General features: G+C 52.4%; 1 long non-coding RNA gene across 1 annotated transcript; it reads left to right on the top strand.

Annotated features, from left to right (window-relative positions):
- Positions 1-5578: 5578 nt before the first annotated feature.
- On the top strand, positions 5579-11605 carry LOC122893671. Its single transcript, XR_006381668.1, has 4 exons — positions 5579-5634; positions 8350-8397; positions 9510-9517; positions 11256-11605. It is a non-coding gene; the product is annotated as an uncharacterized LOC122893671 (long non-coding RNA).
- The last annotated feature ends 1271 nt before the right edge of the window (positions 11606-12876 follow it).

Here is a 12876-nt window from a genome sequence, read left to right as displayed (position 1 = left end):
GTTCGCCTCCCAGCACCCAGGAATGATTTTCCTGGCTGGGCCGAGCACTTAGAGGTCACCGGTATCACCTTCAGCTCTGGGTGTGTGGATGAGTGTTGAGGAGGAGGACGGGCCAGGCTGGATCACGTGAGCACCCAGAAAATAGGCAGGCAACCCGCCAAATGGAAAAGGTCCAGAGGGTGGCTTAAAGGTTTCCTTTCCTGCAAACCCAATCCCCCTCAGGGTCATTTCTGGGCTCAAGAAATTGCTGTCCTGACTTCTCCTGACCTGAAGTCTGTGCAGCCTCTCAGGGCAGGCCAGGCCTACGCCTGGGTGGGGAGGACTCAAAAGTACATGAGGACTCAAAAGTACATGAGGGGGACGCCTGGGTGGCTCAGTTGGTTAGGCAGCTGCCTTCGGCTCAGGTCATGATCCCAGCGTCCTGGGATCGAGTCCCACATCGGGCTCCTTGCTCAGCAGGGAGCCTGCTTCTCCCTCTGCCTCTGTCTGCCTGTGCTCTCTCCCTCTCTGACAAATAAATAAAAAATCTTTAAAAAAAAAAAAAAGTACATGAGGTATGGCTGGAGGGATAAGGCCTGGCCAGGCTCCAGTCACCGGGAACAGTCTGGGCCTCGCCTCTCCACACATGCCAGAACAGGGCGGGACTGAAGCCTTTTGAGGCATCAGGAAGGTAGAAGGAAGGCTGCTCTGGGGACCCACTCCTCTGGTCTGCTTTCCAGGGCACACCCAAGGCTGGGACATCACGAGCTTTGGAGCTCCTGCCTGTCAGTTAGAGATGAACTCTAGTATGGAAATGAACCCCTGGGGTCTCCCTTGTTTGGGGCCCTCTTCTCCATGGGGAGTGTAAAGGTGACTCCAGTGTTTTCCCAGGACCCACTCCTGCCCCCACCCCCGGCCTGGAGTTGCCTGCAACCAGAAGCTGAGGGCTGCCTTGTCAAGCGCTTGCCTGCAACATTAATGTGGCACCTACTGTGTGCTTTCCCTGGCGGAGATGAGGGAACCAAGAGGCAGGGACCCAGACTCCACCTTCGAGGCACTTGCCAATGCCAGTCTGCATTAGCCTGAGGCCAGGGCCCCACAGGGCTCAAACCAACCCAACCAAGGAATTTCCCAGCTGAGCTTCAAGGGGTTGAGCAGGACTCAGCAAGGAGATGGTCGAGAGAGGTCGTTCCATAAAGCCTCATGGGAAGTGGCAATAGCATACACGGAAGGGTGTGTTCAGATCCTGGAGGGAGGGTTCTGGGTCAGGCAGAGCAGTGGGGATCCAGAGAAGAGTGAGCAGGGGGCCCTCACGAGGCCTCATGGGGGTGGGCAAGGTGGAGAGGGGAAGAACCAAGGCATCGAGGACTCAGGCCTAGGGGTCCTCATGGATGTGGGGAGTAGCCCCGGTTTGCCTGCATGCAGCAAGAGGGCTCTTTCCTTGGAGCAGACTGAGAGGCTGGAAGGCTGGCATGGGACAGGCATGCTCTATACCCCATGAGCTGCTCACCACAGGGAGGTGAGGGGTGGGTGGAGTCATACCCTCCAGGCATAGAGGAAAAGCCTGGCAGGGTTTTGAGTGTTAGAAAGAAGGACAGAAGCCCAACAGAAGGCAGAGGGATTGTAGAGAGCTGTCCTATCCCACTGAGAAGATGGAGGGGCCTTTGGAATGGCTGAGGGGGGCCCCACTCCCGAGAGGGGAGCATACCCTCTCTGCAGGTGGCATCACCAAGCCTGGCGGCTTCAAGACAGGAAAGAACAACCCATGTGAAAAGAGAGAATGTGCCTGGGACACCGTGGTCACCACAGGGAAGAGGAAGCAGCCTCAGGGCGGGGAGAGAAGTAGGGTGACCAATTGTCCTGGCTTGCCTGGAACTGATCCCATCGGAGCACTGAAAGTCCTATGTCCAGAACACCCTCAGCCCTAGGCAAACCCGGATGTTTGGTCACCTTAGGGGGAAGGTGGGTGTAACAAGAGGCTGGACCAGAGAAGGAATGTCTCCAGAGCCTCTTAGTAAAATATTCAGTGATGCCAAGAAACCAAAAATGGTGACATTTCTGGCAGGAAGATCCCAGTGTGAGACAGGGCAGGAATGATGAGGCCAGGAAGTCAGTAGGTTGTCGGTGCTAATACTGACAATAATAACACCGTGTCGGTGCACCTGGGTGGCTCAGTCGGTTAAGCGTCCAACTCTTTTTTTTTTTTTTTTTAAAGATTTTATTTATTTATTTGACAGAGAGAAATTACAAGTAGGCAGAGAGGCAGGCAGAGAGAGAGGAGGAAGCAGGCTCCCTGTCGAGCAGAGAGCCCAATGCGGGACTTGATCCCAGGACCTTGAGATCATGACCTGAGCCGAAGGCAGCAGCTTAACCCACTGAGCCACCCAGGCGCCCCAAGCGTCCAACTCTTGATTTCAGCTCAGGTCACAATCTCAGGGTCATGAGAATGAGCCCCGTGTTGGGCTCTGAGCTGGGCGTGGAGCCTGCTTAAGATTCTCTCTCCCCCCTCCTTCTGCCTCTCCCCAGCCATGATACATGCATGTTGGGGATGGGGGATAGGGGAGAACGTGCTTTCTCTCTCTTTAAAAAAAAAAAAAAAAGAACACCATTCACTTACATACAACCCTGCCAATGGCCTTATACCTGTGATATCATTTGGTCTCATCCATCTTTGAAATGTGTGTATTAACTAGGGCAGGTGTTGCTAGCTTCTTTTTGGAGGTCAGTGTGAGTGTCTCGCCCAGTAGGCTCTGTGGTGAGGTGGGGGGTCCCCATAACACCTATGCTGCCTCACGTAGGCTGATGTCCAGCCCTGCCGACTCTCTCCAGCCCACGCCCAGGACCAGCCACCTTTGCCCTGTTGCCATGAGAAACCCATCCACCCAGTACTGTGTAAAGATGCCTGGCTCTCCGGCCTCCCTCCCTGACTCATAGTGCAGCCCAGGAGCAGGGCGGCGCCTTGCTAACGGGCTCTGCTGGCAGGGATTGGGGGTCACAGAGATTGACCCCTGATCTTCTCCACTCATGACCTTCTGGCAGGGAAGACCACCTCTCTCAGCCAGACAGTAAGTCCAAGCACCAGGTGAGCTTTCACCATCTCTAAGGCATTGTCCCCAAGGAAAGAGGGGGCACACCCATGGTTGAGGCTCTGCTCACCCACATCTTAAGTTTGGGCAGGGGAGAATCCACACACATCATACTCTCTAGTAAATTCGCCCTGCAGTGTGCACCACTGCTATGGGCATCATCACCTGCTGCAGGAACCGCCCCCATCCCACCCCTCCCTGGCCACAGCCACCACATCTGTCCTAGCTTCTCTGTCCACCCCATCAACACAGGTCCACCTGCTCTGCCCAAAGCCTCCTTGTCTCCCACAACCTGCTGTAGGACCCAGAACCAAGTTCAGACCCTGACTCCGGAGATGGTGAGACAGGAACCTGGAGCCCAGGGCATTGGGACCCCATGGCACTCCTCAGTCCCCACAGCCCCACTGCCCCCTTTGGGGGTCCCTGAGGATGCAGACCTTCTCCCTTCAGCCTCCTGCCAAAGGCTGGGGGTGAGGGTGGGGAATCTTGCCACCAGGGCCCCGAGGGGGGAAAGGAGGTTTCCCGGAAGAGGGGGGCTTACAGGGCTGCAGAGGCTAGGGACATGGGTGGATGCCGGTGGTGCCATTCCCGCGGTGTGGGCTGGAGGGTGGGAAGCTGCAGGCACCACACCTCTGTCAGCTTCCTGGGACTTGGGCTGCCTCTGTGTCCTGATGCCCTGATGCCCTCATGACCCAAAGCCCTTTGCCCACAAAGTTACCAGAGCAGGCTGGAATTTTCCTGAAGAGCATTCCTGAAAGGAAAGGCAAGGTTAAGGAAAAGAGGCTGAGGCTCCAGGTCCGGGGTTCCTGACTGGGACTAACTACACAATGGCTGGGTGACCTCAGGCAAATTTCTTAACTTCTCTGAGTCCTGGCTTCTTTTATCTATAAAGAAGGGAGAAATAATAACACCTTTCTCCGAGAACCTGTATGAGATCATTGATAGTGCAAAAGCACATGATACAGGAATAATTTCCTGTCCACTATGGAAATAAATGAGAATCACTTTTTTCCTTCTCTCTATTTTTCAAACCATTTTCTTTTTTTAATTTTTTAAGATTTACGTATTGATGAGAAAGAGTGCGCATGCGTGGTGGGGGGGCAGAGGGAGAGATCCTCAGACTCCTTGTTGAGGGCAGAGCCTGCCCTGGGGCTTGTTCTCGAGACTGTGAGATAATGACCTGAGCCGAGATCAGGAGTAACCAACTGAGCCACCCAGGCGCCCCACGAATCATTTTCTGATGTGGCTATGTTACTTCTGTTTTCACAGCTCTTAACAGAGACCAAATTGACATACTATAAACTGCACAAATTGTGCAATTTGTTACGTGCCATGTGTATATTCCATGAAACCATCACCACAATCAAGATAATGAACATATCCATCAAACCCCAGAGTGTCCTCATGTCCCTTCTAATGGCTTCTTCTTTTTTTTTTTTTTAAGATTTATTTATTTATTTGAGAGAGCACGCATGCGCAAGCGCTTGCTCAGTGGGGAGGGTCAGAGAGAGAGAAAGTCCCAACCAGACTCTGTGCTACCGGCAGACCCCCATGGGGGGCTCCATCTTATGATCTTGAGATCTCACCAAGTCGCTTAACTGAGTGAGCCACCCAGGCCCCTCTAAGGGCTTCCTCTACCTCCTCCCAATTCCTACCCCCACTGTCCATAGGCAACCACTGATCTGCTGGCGTTAGTTCACATTATAGAATTTTATAAAATTTTAGACTTTTCTAGACATAACTATACATTTCTTGCTTCCTTCACTCTGCACAGTGATTTTGATATGCAGGCATGTTTTGGCGCACGTCCGCAGCTCATCCCTTCTTATTGTCGAGTGTTGGTCCATTCCATAAACATGCCCCACAAGTTTATCCACTTGGCCTATTGATAGACATCTGAGAAATTTTCAGTTTCCAATTTCAGCTATACATTCAAGTAGAATTCTTCCTGAGGACCGGTTTTCATTTCTCTCCAGTACGTTACTTTTTTTTTTTTCCTTTTAAATCGGGTATGTTACTTTTTTAAAAACTAATTAAATGCAGCTCAGGTGCAGCCAATCCATCCAGGCTCTTTACCAGGAGGCCTGGCAACAGTGGCGGTTTTAACTTCTCTGCTTTATCTTGCATGCTTCTGAATTCTCGGGGTTCTTGTTCTCCTGGATTGAAAGGGGCCAACTGAGCCCTTTTGTCTAACTGAAGATTCAGAGGGTTAGCGGGCTTCAGTTTCACCCAGCACTGGGAGCCCAAGGGTTGCTGAGGTTTGAGACCCTGATTGGTTCTATGGCTTCTATGGCGCCTCCTTACCAGACTGATGGGGTAAAGGGTTGTTCCCCAACCCCTTAACCTGCTCCCCCTCCCCACCTGCTCCCTACCCACACCTTCACCCATCAAGCTTCTGGCTGCTCTTTGCCCGATAAAAATTAGCCCATCCTCCCTCATTCCTCCACACCCTCTGCCCATGACCCTCCTGGTGTACCTGAGTCATCGGGCCCCTCCCCACCGTATACAAATACACCTGAGGACAGACAGAGCCTCAGACTTCCTGCAGCTCCTGGCTCTGTGCTCTCAGGTAAGGCTCTGCTTGCTGTGGACGGTGGACAGGAGGGGCTCTCTTTGCAAGTGTGTTGTGGGTCTGTCTGGTCGTGCTTTCTCTGAGTATGTGCGCTGTGTATTGAATTGGTATCCGTGCCTCTGTTTCTGCTTGTGTGGGCCTTGTACATCTGTGAGTGAAGGCCTGTGTCGCTCAGGAGCACAGTGTGGGTCTGTGGGCGATGTGTCTGTGTATCTGCATAGGCGGCCACCCTAGGACTAGCCCGGGTACCTCTGCTGCGGTGCCAGGCAGAGTGGTCTCTCTGAGGGGGCTGCAGGGAAGTCAAGTGTGCGCGGATCCTTTTCAGAGGAACCTGCCTGCCAACTCCTGTCGTTCAAGCTCCTTGGCCTGAGCTGGGGAGAGAAAAGTCCAAGTCTCATCTTGTTTTTTCTAATTGAGGTTTAATTGACAAAAATATTTGTTTCAGGTGCACAGCAGTTTATACTTTTTTTAAAAAAGATTGTATTTATCTGACAGAGAGAGCACAATTGGGGGGGGCGGGGAGGAGAGAAGCAGGTTCCCCGCTGAGCAGGGAGCATGACGTAGGTTGATTAGGTCAGTCATGTGACCTTGAGATCATGACCTGAGACAAAGGCAGACGCTTAACTGACTGAACCACCCAGGCATCCCAGTTTTTACCTTTTGACACCCATTTTGCACCTCCACCCACTGACCACCAAACACCAGTCAGTTTTCTGTGTCTATTAGCTAGGGCGCTTTTGAGGAGATTTGGGTTTTTTTTTTTTAGATTCCACATATAAGTGAGAGCATATGGTATTTGTCTCTGACTTATTTCACTTAGCATAATGCTCTCAAGGTCCACCCAAGTTGTTGCAAGTGGCAAAATTTCCTTCTTTTTTTTTTTTTTTTTTTTTTAAGATTTTATTTATTTGACAGAGAGAGATCACAAGCAGGCAGAGAGGCAGGCAGAGAGAGAGGAGGAAGCAGGCTCCCTGCTGAGGAAAGAGCCCGATGCGGGGCTTGATCCCAGGACCCTGAGATCATGACCCAAGCCAAAGGCAGCAGCTTAACCACTGAGCCACCCAGGCGCCCCAAAATTTCCTTCTTTTTGATGGCTGAGTAATAGAACACTGTATACATGTACCATGTTTTCTCTGTTCATCCACTGAAGGACACTTAGTTGCCTCCATGTCTGGCTACTCTAAGTAATGCTGCAATGAACCTCGGGGTACACACATCTTTTCCAATCCATATCATCATTTTCTTTGAATAAATACCCAGAACTGGCATGTCTAGATCCCATGGTAGTTCTATTTTTAATTTTTAGAGGAACCTCCATGCTGTTTTCCATAGTGGCTGCACCAGGTCACATTTGTACCAAAAACACATGACAGTTTCCTTCTCTCCACATCCTCACCAACACTTGTTATTTCTTATCTTTTTGATACTAGCCATTCTGACAGGTGTGAGGTGATAGCTCATTGTAGTTTTGATTTGCATTTGATTTGGTATTGAGTATCTTTTCATGTACCCATTGGCCATCTGCACATCTTCTTTGGAAAAATGTCTATTCAGATCTGCCTCCCATTTTTTAACAGGCTTGTATTTTTTCTCCTTCCAACCTAATTTAGTCCTAAGCTTCTCTTGATCACCCCTTTACCTCACCCAGCCTCACGGATCTCTTCCAGACTCATTACTCACTAGGGAAAGGTTCAAGGGTCAGGAAGGACCATGAGCATAGCTCAGAGGCTAAACACAACTGAACATTTGTGGTACAAGTAGAAGGCAACAAAAAAGGGTGACTCGAGAGGTGCAAGGGGTTGGGGCTCTTAGGGATATGCGTGTGTGAGGATGTGCGTGTGTGTGTGTGTGTCTGTCTGTGTGTGTGCTTGCGTGTTTAGCAACCATATGGGTACCAGAGTGCCCTGATGTCAGGTGTTTGGTCCTTTCATCATATGCTAGAGTCTGACTTGGGGTCAGAAAAAAATGAATGTATTGTGTGTGCATAGGTCCATTCTGGGGTTGTGCATTTTGACCGATGTTCCAGCTCTAAGCGAGACAAAGCCAGCCTTGGTACCAGAGCATATCAGTAGTTCCCTCCAATGAGAGTACACTCATTGGAGAACGACAAACTGGCTCAGACCCCAAGCCTCCCACCAGCGTTCAACGTCCTGGTGGGAGGAGGTAGGAACAAGCAGCTAGGGCGCTGGAAGGCTTTCCATTCCTTTGTGCTGAGTCCTGCAGAAGCCCTGACAACCCCAGCCTGCTCTTCCCTGCTCTGTCTTCAAGCCTCCCTCTCCCACCTTTATGTCAGTTGTCTACATGGGGGCAAGAATCTATAGGGACTGGGTACCATGGCCCAGCACATGGTAGGCACATGTGAATGATGAACATGACTGACATTGACCAAGTGGAACTGAGTTAATACATGACTGGGAGTCTGGGGGTGGCTCTGGGGTCAAGTGTGAGGGTGTGCTGTTCAGGGGACAGTATATGGTACTTTTATGTCTCTGTCTACCCTCCATGTGGGTGAACCCACTGTGTGCATTCACCACCCATGCCTGGCGCCTACTCTGTGCCCAGCTCCATACTGGGTACCAAGCTAAGCCAGAGGGAGCATTTTTATCCCTTGAAGGAGCTGTGTGTATACATCCTTGCGGGGGTGGGGTGGGGGAAGGAGGAGAGACTGAGATTTAGATTACAGCCAACTAAACTTGACCTGTTGAACCACAGGTGTTCCTTTTGTCACTCCCTGTACTTGGCGGATAAAGATGGATCCAGGTAAGTGCTGTGGCTGGGAGGCTGTGGGGTGAAGAAGGAAGGAGACAGGTAAGAGCAGAGGCCATCAGTCAGCCGTATCTATGCATGCCGAGAACGTATGTGTGTGTGAAGGTGGTGGAGGGTTCTAAGAGGAAAACAATCTCTTACATCTTGTAGAACCCTTCAGAGTTTAGGAGACATGCTTATACAGCCTTCATCTCACTAGCCCTCAGGAGTAAAGCAGACAGGTGCTTCTCCCATTGTACACTTGGGAAATTAGGGGCCATGCTCAGGATGAGATTGTGGGGATATGGAAGGTCTGGAGCCCAGAACTCAGCTCTTGGCAGCTGTGCCCTTGCTCCCCTCAAAAGGAACAAAGGACTATCCTGGTCCTCAAGAAATTGCAGTCTCCCCGAGCAGATGATTCCCACCAATGGAGCACTTCAGAAGGCTCAGGACCACTCAGATTGGTTGTTGCAGATCGAGCCCCCCCACACCCACCGTGGGCAAGCAGAGCAGCAGGATGGCGCAGTAGAAGCATACTTTCTGCAGAAAGGCACACAGAACAGAGCGAAAAAGCTATCCAAGGGGCAGGAGCCACAAGCAAAGGCTAAGAGCTAGGGCCAGAAGATCAGAAGCAGGAACACATGAAGACCTGAGGGTCTAAGCATAGACTGGGTCAGAAAAAGTCAGATTTGTGGGAGGAGGTGGACTGGGGAGGCAGAGTGGGGACTGTCTGGAGGTGGAAGCAGAAGAGTCAGGATTTGCCACTGTGGAGTACCTCCCTTCATGTCACGGAATTTGGCCAAGGTTGAGAGGACAGACAGCCGGCAGGCTGGGGATGAGAACCCATGTCCCCTGACTTCACCCCACCCTGGAGGACTCCATCAGCTTTCCAGCAAACAGGGATACACAACAGAGCTTCGTACCGACTTCCAATTATCTGTATCTGTTGTTGAGAGAAGGAATCATGGTCAGGCAAATGACCAGTTCTGAGGAGCCTTTGCGGGGCTTGGTGATGAGGGTGGGGCAGAGTTTGGTGGCCACAAAATCTGGCCCCAGGGACAGCACAGTATCTCACTGCAGAACCAAATGACCAAAGCTACTTCTTTTTCTCCTTTCCTCTCCCACAGGTCCAAAGGTAAGAAAGCTCTCCAGCCATCTCCCTTGCTCCTCCCCACTGCCATGTCCTCCAGACCTCCAGCCCCCTCCCTTGACCTTCAGGGAGTAGCCATGACCTTCCTGAAATGAAGAGTGGGGAGCAGGCTTGGCCATCAGCCCCATGGGCAGGCAGGCAGGGGCACCACAGTGCTCCTCCACCCCCGGCCCGCTGCAGCCTTCTCCTCAGCTCCTCTCCTGTTTTCCCATCTGTCTCTCCCGCTTCCTCACATCCCCTCCCTGTCTCAGCTTCTTTCCTGCTGCTTCCCCGCCTGTTTCATGCTTCTCTGCTTTCCTGGCTACCCCCACAGCCTCCCTGGATGGCTGGCTTGCTCCCAAACCCCAACCACACTGCAGGGCTCCAGTGACCTGCCTCTGCTGGAGAAAGGAGGCTGCCTACCCACCTCCCCCCATGGGTTCCCACCAGCAGATGGGGCTCCTAGGCCTGGAACTGGCCCCACCCCAAGGAGATTCATAGAAGGAAAGGGGGGCGGGGTGGGAAGTGGTTGTTTGCAGGCATCACTGAGGCTAGATGAGGAAGGGGCTGCTCTGACATGGTCAAGGGAAGCACCCCCCCACCCCTCAGCCCTGGAGCCTACCTCTACTTTTCCCACACCAAGCCCTCACGGGGGTTAGGGGGCAGAAGCCAACAGGGCTAGGGCCATAGCCCCACCCCTGCTCCCTCAGGGCTCCAGGCCCCCAGTGCCCCAGCACCGGGAGCAAGGTACCTGGTGTCTCCGTTCTCTTCCCTGGGCCTGTGGCAAGAGGCAAAGAAACTCCTCTGGCATTGGGGCCTCAGGAATTGTTCCAGCAAAGACAGAAGGTTAAGCCACACTCTTTCCGGCCTCTGCTGGCTGAGGCAATACAGCCTTGATTTTACTATTTTTATTCTTCCTGGTTTCTTGAGTCTAGCACCTGCTCAGGGACAGGCAGGGGCTCACGCACGCTCCCACTGTCACATATACACATGCACACACATGCGCCTACATGCGTGTATCTGGGGGCACAGCAGGTATGTGTGCCTCAATCTGTGTACCTGTGCATGGGGTGGGGTGGAGCCCACCTGTGCACAGGTACACAGACATAACTCTTTGCATGTAAATAGAGCACATCCCCTTGCACCTACACACACAGAGAGAGACACACAAAAACACTGTATAGAGAACGTGCATATCCTCACCTAACACCTCCTGCTTTTGTTCTCCTCCCACCCTCCAGCTACCCTCCCCCTCACCACCCCCCCCAGGGCTCCTGCATCACTGTTAACCCTGCCTCTTGTCTCCTCCTTGCTCCTGGCCCTCAGGGAGCTCCCTTAGAGCCACCCCCAGCACACCCTCACTTGTGAGTAGTCAGCCTGCAGTTTCCAGTTGGGCAAAATCTCCAATGACTCTGTAAGGGTTCCTGGGTGAGAAAAGGGAGATGAGATCATTCTGCTCCTTAGCTATAGAAATAAACCAAGGTCCAGGGAGTAGGAGTCATTTCTTGGCTCAAGGAATGGAAACCAATGAATCTAGGTTCTTCCCCTTTTGTCTGCTTAGTGCTCTGGCTTCATCACTTGCTGGCCCTGTCTCTCAGCCCTCTACCACCATCCCCTGCTAGTGTCCAGGAATCCAGAATCCTCCATGACAGGTGGAGGGGAGGGGGGAGGAAGAGGGAAGTTGATCTCAGGCAAGACTGCCACTGACCCCTGACTCTAACATTGTTCATTTGGCTTTCCACAGGGGCACTGCCATGGTGGTGGCAATGGCCCAGGGCACTGTCCTGGGGGAAACCACCCCCCAGGGCCCTGTGGGCACCCCCCTGGCCATGACCCAGGACATGGTCCTGGGGGGAACCACCCCCCAGGGCCCTGTGGGCACCCCCCTGGCCATGGCCCAGGACACGGTCCTGGGGGGAACCACCCCCCAGGTCCCTGTGGATCCCCACCTGGTCCACCTCACTAAGGAAGCAGAAGAAAGAGGACACAATGGGGAGCCCGAGTCGCGTTGCCCTGCTGACCTGGCATGGAGCCTGAAGCAGAATCTTCTCTTCCCAATAAACAGCCTCCCAGAGGCCATATTTTATTCTTAAAGAGCCTATCTTCCTTCTTATCCAACTGCGCACCCAGGGGCCCTGATGGTCTCCAGGTTCCCTAATTATAAAAATGAGTACCCAGCCAGGCATTCTCAGAAGCTTGACTCAGTGGTGCCCATGGCACATGGTTGTGTATGGTCACCGCTCCTTTCCTTTTCACTTCTGCCCTCTTCCATCAAACAGCCTCAACTGTGTCCTCACCACTTTAACCCCATCATATACAGCCAGACTTGGTGGGCCTCCTGAGGTTCCATCTAGATGCCTCGCTCTACAGATCAAAAGACTTCAGTGAATCCCGACTGTCCAGCTGTATTTCTCACCATTCCCTAAAAAGACACTGACCTGGGTGGCTCAGTTGGTTAAGCAGCTGCCTTCGGCCCAGGTCATGATCCCAGCGTCCTGGGATCGAGTCCCACATCGGGCTCCTTGCTCGGCGGGGAGCCTGCTTCTGCCTCTGCCTGCCATTCTGTCTGCCTGTGCTCGCTCGCTCGCTCTCCCTCTCTCTCTCTGACAAATAAATAAAAAATCTTTAAAAAAAAAAAAAAAGACACTGACCTTTCCAGCCTCCTTAGCTTTGCCTATTTTGCCCCCACCCCCGCCCCTTCCCCACCTCCAGGTCAAGAATACCTTCCCTCCCAGCCAGCTTCCTTCCCATATTGAGACTCCACCACCAATATGAAGCCTTCCCTAAAGCCCATGAGGAAGAGAGAGGTCCCATTTGTACGCTGCACCCTTCTCTGTAGTTCGTATCAACAATCACAGGGCCTGACCACACCCTACCCAGTCGGCACTAGTTTATGGGCTGGCCTTTTATATCTCCAGCCAAACTGTAAGCTATTCAGGACAGGCCCACCACTCCTACACCTGCCTCTAGATTCTCCCACCTAGTGACCTATGCCTTGCATAGAGTGACACTTACGCACAGTTTAGGGATACCTATATTCTAAATGCTCATAGATTCTGACTCCCTCCCCAGCTCCACTCCTCAGCCATGGCACCTCCCTGCACATTCAGCCAGCGTGCTTGCTGTGAAACCCTTTCCATCCAAATCCCACATCGGGAACCCTCTCTGCCCCCCAACTCCCAGGCTTTTCACATCACCCATATCTATTCTAGAACTCTACCCAGGCCTATCCCAGGCCCTTTACTCCCTCCCCTCCCTCATAGGCGTTCCCTGATGGTGGAGCAGCAAGTGTCTTACAGTGAGTGGCTGTTGGGTACCTCCTCGTCTGAAGTGGGGTGATTATAAGAAAAAGAGCTGTGAATTCT

This window comes from Neovison vison, chromosome 13, assembly GCF_020171115.1.
Source record: "Neovison vison isolate M4711 chromosome 13, ASM_NN_V1, whole genome shotgun sequence".
Taxonomy (NCBI): Eukaryota; Metazoa; Chordata; class Mammalia; order Carnivora; family Mustelidae; genus Neogale; species Neogale vison.
This window is presented reverse-complemented; position numbering and strand designations above follow the sequence as displayed.